This window comes from Salmo salar, unplaced genomic scaffold (assembly GCF_965601325.2).
Source record: "Salmo salar unplaced genomic scaffold, fSalSal1 ptg000566l, whole genome shotgun sequence".
NCBI lineage: Eukaryota > Metazoa > Chordata > Actinopteri > Salmoniformes > Salmonidae > Salmo > Salmo salar.
The window spans coordinates 141,436-161,287 of record NW_027675420.1 but is presented as its reverse complement, the minus strand read 5'-3'; the positions used below and the strand labels follow the sequence as shown (position 1 = coordinate 161,287).

General features: G+C 44.1%; 1 long non-coding RNA gene across 1 annotated transcript; it reads left to right on the top strand.

The window, feature by feature from the left end:
* The first annotated feature begins 18,005 nt into the window (after positions 1 to 18,005).
* Positions 18,006 to 18,745, top strand: LOC145876288 (uncharacterized). Its single transcript, XR_014391484.1, has 3 exons — positions 18,006 to 18,163; positions 18,311 to 18,353; positions 18,448 to 18,745. It is a non-coding gene; the product is annotated as an uncharacterized LOC145876288 (long non-coding RNA).
* The last annotated feature ends 1,107 nt before the right edge of the window (positions 18,746 to 19,852 follow it).

The following is a 19,852-nucleotide window of genomic DNA, read 5'->3' as shown; positions in this document are numbered from 1 at the left end:
AGTTCTACATACTTTTGTATATCTAGTGTATATCTAGTGTATATCTAGTGTATATATATAAATACACACACACTAGATATACAAAAGTATGTAGACACCCCTTCAAATTTGTGGATTCAGCAATTTCAGACACCTGCTGCTGACAGGTCTATAAAATTGAGCACACAGCCATGTAATCTCCATAGACAAACATTGGCAGTAGAAAGGCCTTACTGAAGAGCTCAGTGATTTTCAACGTGGCACCGTCATAGGATGCCACCTTTCCACAAAGTCAGTTCATCACATTTCTGCCCTGCTAGAGATTCCCTGGTCAACTGTAAATGCAGTTATTGTGAAGTGGAAACATCTTGGAGAAACAATGGCTCAAGCGTGAAGTGGTAGGCCACACAAACTCACAGAACGGGCAGCCAAGTGCTGAAGCGCGTTTTCTGGAGTAATGAATCACGCTTCACCATCTGGCAGTCCGACTGTCACGTCTGGGATTGGCGGATGCCAGGAGAACACTACCTGCCCCAACGTATACTGCCAACTGTAAAGTTTGGTGGAGGAGGAATAATGGTCTGGGGCTGTTTTTCCATGGTTCGGGCTAGTCCCCTTAGTTCCAGTGAAGGGAAATCGTAACGCTACAACATACAATTACATTCTAGATGATTCTGTGCTGGCAACTGTGGCAACATTTTGGGGAAGGCCCATTCCTATTTCTGATTGACAATGTCCCTGTGCACAAAGCGAGGTCCATACAGAAATTGTTTGTCGAGATTGGTGTGGAAGAAATTGACTGTCCTTCACAGAGCCCTGACCTCAACCCCGTTGAACACCTTTGGGATGAATTGGAACGTCAACTGCGAGCCAGGGCCTAATCACCCAACATCAGTGCCCGACCTTCCTAATGCTCTTGTGGCTGAATGGAATCAAGTCCCCGCAGCAATGTTCCAACATCTAGTGGAAAGCCTTCCCAGAAGAGTGGCGGCTGTTATAGCACCAAAGGGGGGACCAACTCCATATTAATGCCCTTGACTTTGGAATGAGATGGTCGGTGAGCAGGTGTCCACATACATTTGGTCATGTAGTGTGTATTTGATGCTGTTTGTAAAAATCATGACACCATTTTAGTTGTAGTTATAACATACTGTAGTCTAAAACCATTTTAGTTACAGTATAACATACTGTAGTCTAAAACCTTTAACTAGTACATTTGGGAACAGGACATAATGTCATATTTTCCAAATGGTTTCGTTATCAGAAATGACCAACTTCATGACATGACACTGACATGGGTGACTTCCACGTCTCCTTTTTCCGTTAAATTCATAATCTATGCTGGAGATCCCCCTTAACAAAGCCTTGCCTTAGTCTATCCAGTGGACAAGCCTTCTGCCATGCCTGGATATTTTCAGAAAAAAGTACCAACACTTCAAAATTAAATATCACTTGGGATAATCTTCCAAAGACATTGACTTTTATTCAAATAACAGATTGTACCTGTCCAGCTCCAGGTTCCCCAGAAGGACCAGACACCACCATCTCCTCAGACCAGGCTGAAGGACCAGACACCACCATCTCCTCAGACCAGGCTGAAGGACCAGACACCACCATCTCCTCAGACCAGGCTGAAGGACCAGACACCACCATCTCCTCAGACCAGGCTGAAGGACCAGACACCACCATCTCCTCAGACCAGGCTGAAGGACCAGACACCACCATCTCCTCAGACCAGGCTGAAGGACCAGACACCCCCATCTCCTCAGACCAGGCTGAAGGACCACACACCACCATCTCCTCAGACCAGGCTGAAGGACCACACACCACCATCTCCTCAGACCAGGTATATCAGGCTGAAGGACGAGAACAGTCACAATGCATTTCCAATTGCTCATTTCGAGAATCTGTAAATTCTAAATTAATACCTTTTCTGCATTTGACATAATACCACTTACGATCAAGTAATCAAATGGAGTGTCTGTGGCAAAATATCATGTGTACTGGAAAGAAAACACATAATGAATAAAACACAATGTTAATTACTCATTATAAATGTATGTTAGTGAAACATATTGTAAAGCGTGCGTGTTGGTGGCAGGGAAGTCAGGCGCAGGAGAACGAACTTGGTATAAACGGAATCGTTTAATAAGTGCTCGCAAATTCCGAAAACCAACATATACAAAATAAAGGAAGTGGGTAGAAAACCCGTCGCACACCAGAGCATAAATGCACCATTACATACAACAAACAATCACCGACAAGGACATGAGGGGAAACAGAGGGTTAAATACACAACATGTCATTGATGGGATTGGAACCAGGTGTGATGGAAGACAAGACAAAACCAATGGAAAATGAAAAGTGGATCAGTGATGGCTAGAAGGCCGGTGACGTCGACCGCCGAACAAGGAGAGGGACCGACTTCGGCGGAAGTCATGACAATAATGAATAAACAATGTTAATTACTCATTATAAATGTATGTTAGTAAAACATAATGTTAATTACTCATTATAAATGTAGGTTAGTTAAACATAATGTTAATTACTCATTATAAATGTAGGTTAGTAAAACATAATGTTAATTACTCATTATAAATGTAGGTTAGTAAAACATAATGTTAATTACTCATTATAAATGTAGGTTAGTAAAACATAATGTTAATTACTCATTATAAATGTATGTTAGTAAAACATAATGTTAATTACTCATTATAAATGTATGTTAGTAAAACATAATGTTAATTACTCATTATAAATGTAGGTTAGTTAAACATAATGTTAATTACTCATTATAAATGTAGGTTAGTAAAACATAATGTTAATTACTCATTATAAATGTAGGTTAGTAAAACATAATGTTAATTACTCATTATAAATGTAGGTTAGTAAAACATAATGTTAATTACTCATTATAAATGTAGGTTAGTAAAACATAATGTTAATTACTCATTATAAATGTAGGTTAGTAAAACATAATGTTAATTACTCATTATAAATGTAGGTTAGTAAAACATAATGTTAATTACTCATTATAAATGTAGGTTAGTAAAACATAATGTTAATTACTCATTATAAATGTAGGTTAGTAAAACATAATGTTAATTACTCATTATAAATGTAGGTTAGTAAAACATAATGTTAATTACTCATTATAAATGTAGGTTAGTAAAACATAATGTTAATTACTCATTATAAATGTAGGTTAGTAAAACATAATGTTAATTACTCATTATAAATGTAGGTTAGTAAAACATAATGTTAATTACTCATTATAAATATAGGCTAGTAAAACATAATGTTAATTACTCATTATAAATGTAGGTTAGTAAAACATAATGTTAATTACTCATTATAAATGTAGGTTAGTAAAACATAATGTTAATTACTCATTATAAATGTAGGTTAGTAAAACATAATGTTAATTACTCATTATAAATGTAGGTTAGTAAAACATAATGTTAATTACTCATTATAAATGTAGGTTAGTAAAACATAATGTTAATTACTCATTATAAATGTAGGTTAGTAAAACATAATGTTAATTACTCATTATAAATGTAGGTTAGTAAAACATAATGTTAATTACTCATTATAAATGTAGGTTAGTAAAACATAATGTTAATTACTCATTATAAATGTAGGTTAGTAAAACATAATGTTAATTACTCATTATAAATGTAGGTTAGTAAAACATAATGTTAATTACTCATTATAAATGTAGGTTAGTAAAACATAATGTTAATTACTCATTATAAATGTAGGTTAGTAAAACATAATGTTAATTACTCATTATAAATATAGGCTAGTAAAACATAATGTTAATTACTCATTATAAATGTAGGTTAGTAAAACATAATGTTAATTACTCATTATAAATGTAGGTTAATAAAACACAATGTTAATTACTCATTATAAATGTAGGTTAGTAAAACATAATGTTAATTACTCATTATAAATGTAGGTTAGTAAAACATAATGTTAATTACTCATTATAAATGTAGGTTAGTAAAACACAATGTTAATTACTCATTATAAATGTAGGTTAGTAAAACATAATGTTAATTACTCATTATAAATGTAGGCTAGTAAAACACAATGTTAATTACTCATTATAAATGTAGGTTAGTAAAACATAATGTTAATTACTCATTATAAATGTATGTTAGTAAAACATAATGTTAATTACTCATTATAAATGTAGGTTAGTAAAACATAATGTTAATTACTCATTATAAATGTAGGTTAGTAAAACATAATGTTAACTACTCATTATAAATGTATGTTAGTAAAAAATGATGATATTAGAACAGTGAAATCTGACCATGAGCATAAAGACACCACAATCACTGCTTTATGGTTCCAGGAAGTCCCTGTTTCAAGAGTTAACACTTACAGTTACAAAATATACAACAAAATATTTATGGTTCGGCAGATGGGGGCATGGTGGCAGGTAGCCTAGTGGTTAGAGTGGAGGGGTGGCAGGTAGCCTAGTGGTTAGAGTGTTGGGGGTGGCAGGTAGCCTAGTGGTTAGAGTGGAGGGGTGGCAGGTAGCCTAGTGGTTAGAGTGGAGGGGCGGCAGGTAGCCTAGTGGTTAGAGTGGAGGGGCGGCAGGTAGCTTAGTGGTTAGAGTGGAGGGGTGGCAGGTAGCCTAGTGGTTAGAGTGGAGGGGTGGCAGGTAGCCTAGTGGTTAGAGTGGAGCGGTGGCAGGTAGCCTAGTGGTTAGAGTGGAGGGGTGGAAGGTAGCCTAGTGGTTAGAGTGGAGGGGTGGCAGGTAGCCTAGTGGTTAGAGTGGAGGGGTGGCAGGTAGCCTAGTGGTTAGAGTGGAGGGGGTGGCAGGTAACCTAGTGGTTAGAGTGGAGGGGTGGCAGGTAGCCTAGTGGTTAGAGTGGAGGGGGTGGCAGGTAGTCTAGTGGTTAGAGTGGAGGGGTGGCAGGTAGCCTAGTGGTTAGAGTGGAGGGGGTGGCAGGTAGTCTAGTGGTTAGAGTGGAGGGGTGGCAGGTAGCCTAGTGGTTAGAGTGGAGGGGGTGGCAGGTAGCCTAGTGGTTAGAGTGGAGGGGTGGCAGGTAGCCTAGTGGTTAGAGTGGAGGGGGTGGCAGGTAGCCTAGTGGTTAGAGTGGAGGGGTGGCAGGTAGTGTAGTGGTTAGAGTGTTGGGGGTGGCAGGTAGTCTAGTGGTTAGAGTGGTGTGGTGGCAGGTAGTCTAGTGGTTAGAGTGGAGGGGTGGCAGGTAGCCTAGTGGTTAGAGTGTTGGGGGTGGCAGGTAGTCTAGTGGTTAGAGTGGAGGGGGTGGCAGGTAGTCTAGTGGTTAGAGTGTTGGGGGTGGCAGGTAGTCTAGTGGTTAGAGTGGAGCGGTGGCAGGTAGTCTAGTGGTTAGAGTGGAGGGGTGGCAGGTAGCCTAGTGGTTAGAGTGTTGGGGGTGGCAGGTAGTCTAGTGGTTAGAGTGGAGGGGGTGGCAGGTAGTCTAGTGGTTAGAGTGGAGGGGTGGCAGGTAGTCTAGTGGTTAGAGTGGAGGGGTGGCAGGTAGCCTAGTGGTTAGAGTGGAGGGGGTGGCAGGTAGCCTAGTGGTTAGAGTGGAGGGGTGGCAGGTAGCCTAGTGGTTAGAGTGGAGGGGGTGGCAGGTAGTCTAGTGGTTAGAGTGGAGGGGTGGCAGGTAGCCTAGTGGTTAGAGTGGAGGGGGTGGCAGGTAGCCTAGTGGTTAGAGTGGAGGGGTGGCAGGTAGCCTAGTGGTTAGAGTGGAGGGGGTGGCAGGTAGCCTAGTGGTTAGAGTGGAGGGGTGGCAGGTAGTGTAGTGGTTAGAGTGTTGGGGGTGGCAGGTAGTCTAGTGGTTAGAGTGGAGCGGTGGCAGGTAGTCTAGTGGTTAGAGTGGAGGGGTGGCAGGTAGCCTAGTGGTTAGAGTGTTGGGGGTGGCAGGTAGTCTAGTGGTTAGAGTGGAGGGGGTGGCAGGTAGTCTAGTGGTTAGAGTGGAGGGGTGGCAGGTAGTCTAGTGGTTAGAGTGGAGGGGTGGCAGGTAGCCTAGTGGTTAGAGTGGAGGGGGTGGCAGGTAGTCTAGTGGTTAGAGTGGAGGGGTGGCAGGTAGTCTAGTGGTTAGAGTGGAGGGGTGGCAGGTAGTCTAGTGGTTAGAGTGGAGGGGTGGCAGGTAGCCTAGTGGTTAGAGTGGAGGGGGTGGCAGGTAGTCTAGTGGTTAGAGTGGAGGGGTGGCAGGTAGCCTAGTGGTTAGAGTGGAGGGGGTGGCAGGTAGTCTAGTGGTTAGAGTGGAGGGGTGGCAGGTAGCCTAGTGGTTAGAGTGGAGGGGGTGGCAGGTAGCCTAGTGGTTAGAGTGGAGGGGTGGCAGGTAGCCTAGTGGTTAGAGTGGAGGGGGTGGCAGGTAGCCTAGTGGTTAGAGTGGAGGGGTGGCAGGTAGTGTAGTGGTTAGAGTGTTGGCGGTGGCAGGTAGTCTAGTGGTTAGAGTGGAGCGGTGGCAGGTAGTCTAGTGGTTAGAGTGGAGGGGTGGCAGGTAGCCTAGTGGTTAGAGTGTTGGGGGTGGCAGGTAGTCTAGTGGTTAGAGTGGAGGGGGTGGCAGGTAGTCTAGTGGTTAGAGTGGAGGGGTGGCAGGTAGTCTAGTGGTTAGAGTGGAGGGGTGGCAGGTAGCCTAGTGGTTAGAGTGGAGGGGGTGGCAGGTAGTCTAGTGGTTAGAGTGGAGGGGTGGCAGGTAGCCTAGTGGTTAGAGTGGAGGGGGTGGCAGGTAGTCTAGTGGTTAGAGTGGAGGGGTGGCAGGTAGCCTAGTGGTTAGAGTGGAGGGGGTGGCAGGTAGCCTAGTGGTTAGAGTGGAGGGGTGGCAGGTAGCCTAGTGGTTAGAGTGGAGGGGCGGCAGGTAGCCTAGTGGTTAGAGTGGAGGGGCGGCAGGTAGCCTAGTGGTTAGAGTGGAGGGGTGGCAGGTAGCCTAGTGGTTAGAGTGGAGGGGTGGCAGGTAGCCTAGTGGTTAGAGTGGAGCGGTGGCAGGTAGCCTAGTGGTTAGAGTGGAGGGGTGGAAGGTAGCCTAGTGGTTAGAGTGGAGGGGTGGCAGGTAGCCTAGTGGTTAGAGTGGAGGGTTGGCAGGTAGCCTAGTGGTTAGAGTGGAGGGGGTGGCAGGTAGCCTAGTGGTTAGAGTGGAGGGGTGGCAGGTAGCCTAGTGGTTAGAGTGGAGGGGTGGCAGGTAGCCTAGTGGTTAGAGTGGAGGGGTGGCAGGTAGTCTAGTGGTTAGAGTGGAGGGGTGGCAGGTAGCCTAGTGGTTAGAGTGGAGGGGGTGGCAGGTAGCCTAGTGGTTAGAGTGGAGGGGTGGCAGGTAGCCTAGTGGTTAGAGTGGAGGGGTGGCAGGTAGTCTAGTGGTTAGAGTGGAGGGGGTGGCAGGTACCCTAGTGGTTAGAGTGGAGGGGTGGCAGGTAGTCTAGTGGTTAGAGTGGAGGGGGTGGCAGGTAGCCTAGTGGTTAGTGTGGAGGGGTGGCAGGTAGCCTAGTGGTTAGAGTGGAGGGGTGGCAGGTAGTCTAGTGGTTAGAGTGGAGGGGAGACAGGTAGTCTAGTGGTTAGAGTGGAGTGGTGGCAGGTAGTCTAGTGGTTACAGTGGAGGGGTGGCAGGTAGCCTAGTGGTTAGAGTGGAGGGGGTGGCAGGTAGCCTAGTGGTTAGAGTGTTGGGGGTGGCAGGTAGCCTAGTGGTTAGAGTGGAGGGGTGGCAGGTAGCCTATTGGTTAGAGTGGAGGGGGTGGCAGGTAGCCTAGTGGTTAGAGTGGAGGGGGTGGCAGGTAGCCTAGTGGTTAGAGTGTTGGGGGTGGCAGGTAGCCTAGTGGTTAGAGTGGAGGGGTGGCAGGTAGCCTAGTGGTTAGAGTGGAGGGGGTGGCAGGTAGCCTAGTGGTTAGAGTGGAGGGGTGGCAGGTAGCCTAGTGGTTAGAGTGGAGGGGTGGCAGGTAGCCTAGTGGTTAGAGTGGAGGGGGTGGCAGGTAGCCTAGTGGTTAGAGTGGAGGGGTGGCAGGTAGTCTAGTGGTTAGAGTGGAGGGGGTGGCAGGTAGCCTAGTGGTTAGAGTGGAGGGGTGGCAGGTAGCCTAGTGGTTAGAGTGGAGGGGTGGCAGGTAGTCTAGTGGTTAGAGTGGAGGGGAGACAGGTAGTCTAGTGGTTAGAGTGGAGGGGTGGCAGGTAGTCTAGTGGTTAGAGTGGAGGGGTGGCAGGTAGCCTAGTGGTTAGAGTGGAGGGGGTGGCAGGTAGTCTAGTGGTTAGAGTGGAGGGGTGGCAGGTAGTCTAGTGGTTAGAGTGTTGGGGGTGGCAGGTAGTCTAGTGGTTACAGTGGAGGGGTGGCAGGTAGTCTAGTGGTTAGAGTGGAGGGGTGGCAGGTAGTCTAGTGGTTAGAGTGGAGGGGTGGCAGGTAGTCTAGTGGTTAGAGTGGAGGGGGTGGCAGGTAGCCTAGTGGTTAGAGTGGAGGGGGTGGCTGGTAGCCTAGTGGTTAGAGTGGAGGGGGTGGCAGGTAGTCTAGTGGTTAGAGTGGAGGGACAGCAGGTAGCCTAGTGGTTAGAGTGGAGGGGTGGCAGGTAGCCTAGTGGTTAGAGTGGAGGGGTGGCAGGTAGCCTAGTTGTTAGAGTGGAGGGGCTGCAGGTAGCCTAGTGGTTAGAGTGGAGGGGTGGCAGGTAGCCTAGTGGTTAGAGTGGAGGGGTGGCAGGTAGCCTAGTGGTTAGAGTGTTGGGCCAGTAACTGAAAGGTTGCTAGATTGAATCCCCAAGCAGACAAGGTAAAAATATGTTGTTATGCCCCTGAACAAGGCAGTTAACCCACTGTTCCTAGGCCGTCATTGTAAATAAGAATTTGTTCTTAACTGACTTGCCTTGTTAAATAAAGGTACAATTATTATTTTTTACATCAACAGAGCATGTGATTCTGCAGAGAGTAGACATCATCTGTAACAAACATGCAGAGAACACTATAAACAAGGTTAATGTCACATGACCAGAAAAAATAAATAGATTAGATCCTGCAACCATGGAGAGGTAAATACTTGTCTATTTATGGAAAAATGCCCTGATTAACTCCTTAGTCTTATCTCGGTTTATGCCCCTGCTACTCCTGATGATTTGTTTTTCAAATCCAATGAGCAAAAAATATTTTCTTTATCTGGGATGCTAAACCAGACAAAATAAAGCGTGACTATCTATATAATGAATATGATTTGGGTGGGTCGAGATGATTAAATATAAAAGCACTAAACCTCTCTCTAAAAGCTTCACTTATTCAACAGTTTTACTTGAACCCTAAATGGTTCTCCAGTAGATTACTAAGAAAAGCTCATCCATTGTTTAAAAATGGCCTTTTTGCCTTTTTGCAGATTGCCATGTCTCATTTTAGATGAATTGAGAATTATACTTTTTTCAAAGTATCTCTTTTTCAAACGAGCATTACAGAGCTGGATACAATTTCAATGTCATCACCCCTGAAAAGATAAAACAAATATTATGGCTGAACTCAAATGTGCTGGTTGATAAAATACTTGTATTTATGGGAAAGATGTTTGAAAAGGGTATTCTGTTTTTAAATTATATTGTAAATTGGAATGGTAGAGTTATGTCCTTCATAGAGTTATCAGAATTGTTTGGGAAGGTCTGTTCAATCCAAGATTACAACCAATTGATTACAGCATTACCCCCAAAAATGGAGGAGGCGGGTGCCAGTGGGAGGATGTAGGGAACTGGTCTGTCTGACCAATATAAAGGATCAAAACTGGCGGAGGAATAAAAATAGCATAAATAGGAAAGTATACCAGTTTCATTTGAGGACCAGGATGTTGTGCCATACAGATTGCAAAATAGTTGGGAAGAGATTGTTGATGTACCGATTCCATGGTACAGGGTGTATGAGTTGATATATAAAACGACACAAGATTCAAGACTTCGTGCTTTGAGCTAAAATTATTATTTAGAATTCTTGCTACCAACAAAATGTTGAATATTTGGGGCATATCATCAAATCAATCATCAAAGCTCTGCAGATTTTGTTGTGAGACTACATATTCAATAGACCATTTATTTTGGTATTGCCCTCAGGTAGCCTGTTTCTGGTCTCAGGTTCAGGAATGGCTGAAAATGTATAGCATTGATCTAAAATTGAGCCTAGAAATAGTACTGTTAGGAGATCTGGAGAGACCGGGTCAGTCAATTACTAATACTCCTCGTAAAAGTATTTATCTTCAATACGCATTCTGTAGATTATATTCGATAGGAATTGTATGTTTGTAACGGCTGTCTGAAGTAGTAGACCAAGGTGCAGCATCCCTGTAACGGCTGTCTGAAGTAGTAGACCAAGGTGCAGCATCCCTGTAACGGCTGTCTGAAGTAGTAGACCAAGGTGCAGCATCCCTGTAACGGCTGTCTGAAGTAGTAGACCAAGGTGCAGCATCCCTGTAACGGCTGTCTGAAGTAGTAGACCAAGGTGCAGCATCCCTGTAACGGCTGTCTGAAGTAGTAGACCAAGGTGCAGCATCCCTGTAACGGCTGTCTGAAGTAGTAGACCAAGGTGCAGCATGGAATTTGTTCATCTTTTATTTTAGATGAAAAAGGCACTTCACAAAGAAAAACAGACGACAGCCAAACAGTCCTGTCAGGTATCCTAACACACTGAACAGAAAACACCTACCCACAAAACCCAAAGGAAAAACATGCTGCCCAAGTATGACTCCCAATCAGCAACAACGATGTACAGCTGTTCCTGATTGGGAGCCATACCCGGCCGAAACGAAGCAATCCCCAACATAGAAATACAGACATAGAATGCCCACCCAAATCACACCCTGACCAAACCTAAATAGAGACATAAAAAGGCTCTCTCAGGTCAGGGCGTGACAATGTTAAACATCACATCATCATTGAAAGATATATGTTGGGTAGAAATCCGAACAGGCTGGCCTGCAGAGATAGGTGGGATGGGCTGAGGGAAGCTGAGACAAGTGGGAGTGGAGTTGCAGGGTACCGGGATAGAATGACGGTCAAAGATAAAAGTATAAAAAATATATAAGTATATAAGTATAAAAAACAAAGTCAAAATAAACATAACAAAAAGCCAGTTTGAATGACACTGAGGGGCAGTGTTGTTACAGCTAATGTTGGTTTGTCTGAGGCTGATGCCGTGCAGGTGTTTGTACACATGTGTATATACACACACTCTCATTCAAATGCACACATGTGCACATACACAGACACACATGTAAATAGTGCCATACATGCACAACATATTCAGTTTGCCTGCTGTTGTGATTGTTGTTGTCCTGGATGTCTTTTGTTTTTTGCCTGGTGGTTTTCTGTTTTCCTTTGTCTTTCTATTTTTTCTCTTTTGTTCATTTTGTTGGTTGTTGGTGAATGGGGGGGTTGAGATCTTGGGGTGGGGAATGGAATATATATATATATATATATATATATATATATATATATATATATATATATATATATATAGTATTTTATTTTTCTTTGGGGGGGCTGTGGGTGGGTCTTGGATGGTTGAGGGGCAGCTCTTGGGGAACTGTGGGGGGGGATCTTGGAGGGCTGGTGGCCTGGCGGTTGGGAGCTTGGGCCAGTTGCTAATGGATCGCTGGTTCGGGTCCCCGTTTTTGACCCTGTGGGAGATCTGTCAACGTGCCTCTGTGTGTCGCTCTGGATGGGAGTCTGTTAGATGACCAATATGATGTAGTTGTTGAGCGGCTTCACTGCAAGTATATTGTGTTAAAAAAAAACTCTATATACTTATGAATATAAAAAAGGTTTAAAAGAATACTGGATCCAATGCAATTCAGGCCTGCTTCTCCACAAAGTCTTCAGACTTTGTTCCTCTGCTGTGTTGATCCTGAAAATCCCACACAGCTGATCTCCACTTCTCCCTGAGCTTTGAAGGCAGCTTGGAGACAATGGTTCTGAGAAGGTCTGGGTTATCTCCTCCGTGTGCTTAATGTCCTGCACTGGTTAGAGCATTGGGCCATTAACAGAAAGGTTGGTGGATTGAATCCCCGAGCTGACAAGGTAAACATCTGTCATTCTGCCCCTGAACAAGGCAGTTAACCCACTGTTCCTAGGCCGTCAGTGTAAATAAGAATTTGGTCTTTTAACTGACTTGCCTAGTTCACTGACTTGTCTAGTTTAAATAAAGTTTAAATTAAAAAAAATGCTTAGACTTGTCAATTTGATTGATCTGAGTTAACTTATAGCTAGATACCTCAAGATGACAAATGTATAGCTAGCAACTTCTAGATGACCAACTACCTAGAGGGTTAATGGTTTTTGAAAAATGGTTGTTCATAGCTAAATCCTTCCAGTCATGTAATAGAAGCGAACTGGTGCCTTCCTTGAATAGTGAATTTCTGACCCCTACGAATGTTGTGCTTCTTGTCGAGATCATTGGTGCCTTCATAGTACTTTGCCTGGTTGGAAAGATAAAATAACATCTCCTCAAGAGATTCCATTTAAGTGCAAGCTAACGTTACATACAAAATGAAAGCTACAAAAACAATTAGCTAGCTAGCTAACGTTGGCTAAACATAACTGTCTGGCTAGCTGACTAGGCAGGCTGATGTAAGCCTTCTAAAATATTGTTAAATAGGAATAAATAATTTAAGCTGTTTTTGGATTTAGATTGCTAGCTAACGTTACTTACATTGAGTTGATTAGATTCGAATCTGGCTGTTTTCCTGTCTTTTGTTATAACTAGCAAAGTGCAAAGAAGTCTTAATTCAGGTTGGGCGTGAGTTTCTGCTTGAATTTGGTTAAAAGGACAGTGAATTTGTTCAACCTTTGAGAACTTGCTACCAAGCTCGTGTGTATCAGACACACATTGTGTTTTCTCTTAGAGACTATTCTGAACTGAAGACATGTGTTACCACATTGTTTAAGCCTATTGGTGATAGTCATATACTCTGTGTAATTCTGTAATGTATAATGTATTTAATGTACAGTACACTGTAATTGTTTGAGTGTCAATTCTTTCATCCAATTAGTTAAATAGAGTAACTGCATTCCTCATTTTACAGAGTAATTATTTGATTGACCAAATGCTTATAATTTAGAAGGTCTATTGGTAGTTGTTATGTACACTATACAGTACACATACTGTAGCATATTATTGGATGCCACCTTGACATCTCTGATCTGCTTGCCTCCATTAATGAATGCTAGAACATTGGTTGCCAGGATTAGCTCTTTGTATCTAGTCTCTTAATAATTGCATAACGGTGCAAGTCATAAATGTTCATTATATTCATACTTAGTCGGTGATGCAATGATTCGCTGTCTTGCTAGATTCACCAGAGGACCTGTTGCATTTATTTCTACAGAAAACCACGGCAATATAGGTCTACTCTCAGGAAAAAAGGTGCTATCTAGAACCTAAAAGGATTCTTCCGCTGTCCCCATAGAATAACCCTTTTTGTTTCCATGTTGTGTTGTCATGTGTTGCTGCCTTGCTATGTTATTGTCTTAGGTCTCTCTTTATGTAGTGTTGTGTTGTCTCTCTTTTTGTGAAGTGTGTTTTGTCCTATATTTATATAGTATTTATTTTATTTTTTAAATCCCAGGCCCCCGTCCCCACAGGAGCCTTTTGCCTTTTGGTAGGCTGTCATTGTAAATAACACTTTGTTCTTAACTGACTTGCGTAGTTAAATAAAGGTTAAATAATAAATAATACAAATTAAAATTGGATCAAGGACATCTTGGTAGTTATTTTCATCATCTGAGGCAGACACTTGAAAATTGCAACCCTGGCGTTGCAAACACCATGCTGGCGTTGCAAACACCATGCTCTACCAACTGAGCCACGGGGAAGGCCAGTATGTATAACACACCATGCTGGCGTTGTAAACACCATGCTCTACCAACTGAGCCACGGGGAAGACCAGTATGTATAACACACCATGCTGGCGTTGTAAACACCATGCTCTACCAACTGAGCCACAGGGAAGGGCAGTATGTATAACACACCATGCTGGCGTTGTAAACACCATGCTCTACCAACTGAGCCATGGGGAAGGCCAGTATGTATAACACACCATGCTGGCGTTGTAAACACCATGCTCTACCAACTGAGCCACGGGGAAGGCCAGTATGTATAACACACCATGCTGGCGTTGTAAACACCATGCTCTACCAACTGAGCCACGGGGAAGACCAGTATGTATAACACACCATGCTGGTGTTGTAAACACCATGCTCTACCAACTGAGCCACGGGGAAGGGCCAGTATGTATAACACACCATGCTGGTGTTGTAAACACCATGCTCTACCAACTGAGCCACGGGGAAGGCCAGTATGTATAACACACCATGCTGGCGTTGTAAACACCATGCTCTACCAACTGAGCCACGGGGAAGACCAGTATGTATAACACACCGTGCTGGTGTTGTAAACACCATGCTCTACCAACTGAGCCACGGGGAAGGCCAGTATATATAACACACCATGCTGGCGTTGTAAACACCATGCTCTACCAACTGAGCCATGGGGAAGGCCAGTATAACACACCATGCTGGTGTTGTAAACACCATGCTCTACCAACTGAGCCACGGGGAAGGCCAGTATGTATAACACACCATGCTGGTGTTGTAAACACCATGCTCTACCAACTGAGCCACGGGGAAGGGCCAGTATGTATAACACACCATGCTGGTGTTGTAAACACCATGCTCTACCAACTGAGCCACGGGGAAGGGCCAGTATGTATAACACACCATGCTGGTGTTGTAAACACCATGCTCTACCAACTGAGCCACGGGGAAGGGCCAGTATGTATAACACACCATGCTGGCGTTGTAAACACCATGCTCTACCAACTGAGCCACGGGGAAGGGCCAGTATGTATAACACACCATGCTGGTGTTGTAAACACCATGCTCTACCAACTGAGCCACGGGGAAGACCAGTATGTATAACACACCATGCTGGTGTTGTAAACACCATGCTCTACCAACTGAGCCACGGGGAAGGGCCAGTATGTATAACACACCATGCTGGCGTTGTAAACACCATGCTCTACCAACTGAGCCACGGGGAAGGCCAGTATAACACACCATGCTGGTGTTGTAAACACCATGCTCTACCAACTGAGCCACGGGGAAGGCCAGTATGTATAACACACCATGCTGGCGTTGTAAACACCATGCTCTACCAACTGAGCCACGGGGAAGGCCAGTATGTATAACACACCATGCTGGTGTTGTAAACACCATGCTCTACCAACTGAGCCACGGGGAAGGGCCAGTATGTATAACACACCATGCTGGCGTTGTAAACACCATGCTCTACCAACTGAGCCACGGGTAAGACCAGTATGTATAACACACCATGCTGGCGTTGTAAACACCATGCTCTACCAACTGAGCCACGGGGAAGACCAGTATGTATAACACACCATGCTGGTGTTGTAAACACCATGCTCTACCAACTGAGCCACGGGGAAGACCAGTATGTATAACACACCATGCTGGCGTTGTAAACACCATGCTCTACCAACTGAGCCACGGGGAAGGCCAGTATAACACACCATGCTGGTGTTGTAAACACCATGCTCTACCAACTGAGCCACGGGGAAGGGCCAGTATGTATAACACACCATGCTGGCGTTGTAAACACCATGCTCTACCAACTGAGCCACGGGGAAGACCAGTATGTATAACACACCATGCTGGCGTTGTAAACACCATGCTCTACCAACTGAGCCACAGGGAAGGCCAGTATATATAACACACCATGCTGGTGTTGTAAACACCATGCTCTACCAACTGAGCCACGGGGAAGACCAGTATGTATAACACACCATGCTGGTGTTGTAAACACCATGCTCTACCAACTGAGCCACGGGGAAGGGCCAGTATGTATAACACACCATGCTGGCGTTGTAAACACCATGCTCTACCAACTGAGCCACGGGGAAGGCCAGTATATATAACACACCATGCTGGCGTTGTAAACACCATGCTCTACCAACTGAGCCACGGGGAAGGCCAGTATGTATAACACACCATGCTGGTGTTGTAAACACCATGCTCTACCAACTGAGCCATGGGGAAGGCCAGTATGTATAACCCACCATGCTGGTGTTGTAAACACCATGCTCTACCAACTGAGCCACGGGGAAGGCCAGTATGTATAACACACCATGCTGGTGTTGTAAACACCATGCTCTACCAACTGAGCCACGGGGAAGGGCCAGTATGTATAACACACCATGCTGGTGTTGTAAACACCATGCTCTACCAACTGAGCCATGGGGAAGACCAGTATGTATAACACACCATGCTGGCGTTGTAAACACCATGCTCTACCAACTGAGCCACGGGGAAGGGCCAGTATGTATAACACACCATGCTGGCGTTGTAAACACCATGCTCTACCAACTGAGCCACGAGGAAGGCCAGTATATATAACACACCATGCTGGCGTTGTAAACACCATGCTCTACCAACTGAGCCACGGGGAAGGCGATGTGTTTGTTCAGTTTTTTTTACTTTAGTGAGCGAGTGCGTGCTGTGGGAAAATGTGACACAACTATAATTTGATCAGGAATTGTGGTAGAGGAAATGTGAATACTGCCTATGTAAGAGAGCTTTTGGGGAAAGAAATTGCATGGCGACAGTCTGGGGTTGAGAGGAGAGTAGGTGTTGTTGGAACAGGAAATAAGCAGCATCCTGTTTATCAGCAGTTAGGGGAATACTGAGGAAATGTGTTTTGTATACTTAGAAAAACAGTGAATGTTGGAAAAGGAACAGTATTTTCTACCCAGATAACTAATATCTGCACACTTAAAATACATCAAATAGAATATAAAAAAGTGCACTAGCCAAACAATGAGCCATCTGGAACTCTGTACTGTTGGGGCCTTTGTAGAGATTGTTTGCTTACAGTCCTACTGTGCTCTGAGACTAAGATAAACATCTGGCAGGATGGGAGGGGTTCTCTTTCCTTTTCATTCTCTCTAGGATAGGGGTTCTCATTCTGTCTGTCTGTCTGTCTGTCTGTCTGTCTGTCTGTCTGTCTGTCTGTGTCTGTGTCTGTGTCTGTGTCTCTGTCTCTGTCTCTGTCTCTGTCTCTGTCTCTGTCTCTCTCTCTCTCTCTCTCTCTCTCTCTCTCTCTCTCTCTCTCTCTCTCTCTCTCTCTCTCTCTCTCTCTCTCTCTCTCTCTCTCTCTCTCTCTCTCTCTCTCTCTCTCACACAATAACATTTCTTTTTATTGAACCTTTATTTAACTAGGCAAGTCAGTTAAGAACAAATTCTAATTTACAATAACAACCTACACCAGCCAAACTCGGACGACATGACTGTGACGCCGCAGTAAATGTCTATTACCAGAAAGATAAGGATCTTCTTTCAATAATTACAATATATTATGTTTGTTTTGGATTAACTTCTGAAATAAATCTTTCTTGAACCAAATATTTAGGTGCTACTGATGTGGTGGAACAGAAAGTCAAGTGTTATTGACAATTTATCAAACTCGAATGGATTTGAAATACATAAAATAGTAAAATATATTTCTAACTGTTTTCTAGGTAACAGCAATTGTCTTTAATTTGGTAAGGTTCAGTACACATTTGGCGTTTTAGACATTTGGACTTCTGAAGAATACAAAAATATGTTTTCATGAGTTCACTCATGTTCCGTAGATTGAGACTTGAGAGAAAGAGATGGGGAGCAATTGCTCCAAAGGGAGGAGAGAGGAGAGGGACATTACCGCTTTCTCCAAAAAGAGAAGTTTGTCTTTGGGAAGAAAAAAGGAGTACACTGAAGGGAGGAAAGCAGAGGGCAACAGTGGAGAAACGCTCTTTCAACAAAGGTCAGACCAATTTCCCTGAAATGGTTCAAGTCAGTATTGCCTTGTGTTGTAGTACCAGGTTGAGGACATAGAGGCCAGTGTTACCTCTATCTCTCATTGTCTCTCCTAGTCTTCCTGGCCTACAATCCCCAGTCTCCCCAGCCTACAATCCCCAGCCTACAATCCCCAGTCTCCCCAGCCTACAATCCCCAGTCTCCCCAGCCTACAATCCCCAGTCTCCCCAGTCTACAATCCCCAGTCCCCCAGACCGACAATCCCCAGTCTTCCCAGCCTACAATCCCCAGTCTTCCCTCACAGCTGAGGGTGGAAGCAGTCTATGTGCCCCAGTGATCAGCAATAAGGAAGTAGGAGGTAACATCAACATCACTCAGAACAACACTCAGAACAACGGTAAAAACATAACTCTTCCACTTTCTTTACATGCTGTGAGGAAAAGGTTTCCTCTGACATATTATTATATTCATACTTTATTCAATCAAATCACCTTCAGAACTGTAGGAGAATATAATATATTTTCCTATTTTGTTCAATTTCTAGATGACTCCTCCCAGGTTGCACAATGCAGTGCCACGCTAAAAGGGTAAGTTGTCAAACGTTTTACTTTGTGCGCGTGTGATGTGGTGTGGGTGTAAATGAATAGTTTTTTTGGTTAAACCATCTCTCTTTGTCCACAGTGAGTTGCGTGGTGGTCTGTCTCCAGTATCCAGAGAGACCCAGAGCGCATCAAGGAACACACACTACCACCACAATATGAAGAGAAAGACAACACAAAGAAGACACAATACATAATGAATGATAAATACATCTGCTTAATGCATTATTATGATGCATGACATAGCAGCTAATAGGTTATTTTGCATTGCGTATTATGCAGATGAATGCACATATAATGCATTATGAAGAGGGTATTCATAGGAGGTGTTACCATAGGAGGTGTTACCATAAGAGGTGTTACCATAGGAGGTGTTACCATAGGAGGTGTTACCATAGGAGGTGTTACCATAGGAGGTGTTACCATAGCCATAGGAGGTGTTACCATAGGAGGTGTTACCATAGGAGTTGTTAACATAGGAGGTGTTACCATAGCCATAGGAGGTGTTACCATAGGAGGTGTTACCATAGGAGGTGTTACCATAGCCATAGGAGGTGTTACCATAGGAGGTGTTACCATAGGAGTTGTTAACATAGGAGGTGTTACCATAGCCATAGGAGGTGTTACCATAGGAGGTGTTACCATAGCCATAGGAGGTGTGACCATAGGAGGTGTTTCCATAGCCATAGGAGGTGTTACCATATGAGGTGTTACCATAGGAGGTGTTACCATAGCCATAGGAGGTGTTACCATAGGAGGTGTTACCATAGGAGGTGTTACCATAGGAGGTGTTACCATAGGAGGTGTTACCATAGCCATATGAGGTGTTACCATAGGAGGTGTTACCATAGCCATAGGAGGTGTTACCATAGGAGGTGTTTCCATAGCCATAGGAGGTGTTACCATATGAGGTGTTACCATAGGAGGTGTTACCATAGCCATAGGAGGTGTTACCACAGGAGGTGTTACCGTAGGAGGTGTTACCATAGGAGGTGTTACCATATGAGGTGTTACCATAGCCATATGAGGTGTTACCATAGCCATATGAGGTGTTACCATAGGAGGTGTTACCATAGCCATAGGAGGTGTTACCATAGGAGGTGTTACCATAGGAGGTGTTACCATATGAGGTGTTACCATAGCCACAGGAGGTGTTACCACAGGAGGTGTTACCATAGGAGGTGTTACCATAGGAGGTGTTACCATAGGAGGTGTCACCATAGGAGGTGTTACCATAGCCATATGAGGTGTTACCATAGGAGGTGTTACCATAGGAGGTGTTACCATAGGAGGTGTTACCATAGCCATAGGAGGTGTTACCATAGGAGGTGTTACCATAGGAGTTGTTAACATAGGAGGTGTTACCATAGCCATAGGAGGTGTTACCATAGGAGGTGTTACCATAGCCATAGGAGGTGTGACCATAGGAGGTGTTTCCATAGCCATAGGAGGTGTTACCATATGAGGTGTTACCATAGGAGGTGTTA